The sequence below is a fragment of the Sinocyclocheilus grahami genome, unplaced genomic scaffold (genome assembly GCF_001515645.1).
Source record: "Sinocyclocheilus grahami isolate Dianchi unplaced genomic scaffold, SAMN03320097.WGS_v1.1 scaffold5881.1, whole genome shotgun sequence".
In the NCBI taxonomy this organism is placed as follows: domain Eukaryota; kingdom Metazoa; phylum Chordata; class Actinopteri; order Cypriniformes; family Cyprinidae; genus Sinocyclocheilus; species Sinocyclocheilus grahami.
This window is the reverse complement of record NW_015510454.1, coordinates 11,631-12,089: the sequence shown is the minus strand read 5'-3', so window position 1 is coordinate 12,089 and position 459 is coordinate 11,631.

Sequence of the window (459 nt, the reverse complement as noted above, 5' to 3'; positions counted from 1 at the left end):
GGGGTCAGGCGCACCTCCTCTGATGGCAGCGGCGGCTTCGAGAACATCACGCTGAGTTTTGTTGCTTCTTGAGACGCTGCTTTAACAGCTTCATCTGCGAAATGAGGAAAACAGGAGTGAGTCATTATGAAGTCAAACAATACTCAGATAAAATATGATCATCATAAATAATAATAAACACTGAACTCATAATCTCCCAGAAGTTTGACAAGCTGAACGCCCCGCTGCATTCATTCGACTCTCCATCTGAAAGACACAAAACACTCATAAAATACTTCACATTAGTCCATTTATGTCTGTTTAATATTTAAGAGCATCTTAAGGTGTGTTCTCATCGCGATTAATCGTTTGAAAGCACTACCATATCACACTTTTACACGTTCATCACGGCTGTTAAATGACAGTAAACATCACGACTAGAACACTAACCTGCTACCTACCGGCTGTTAGCACCAGAGA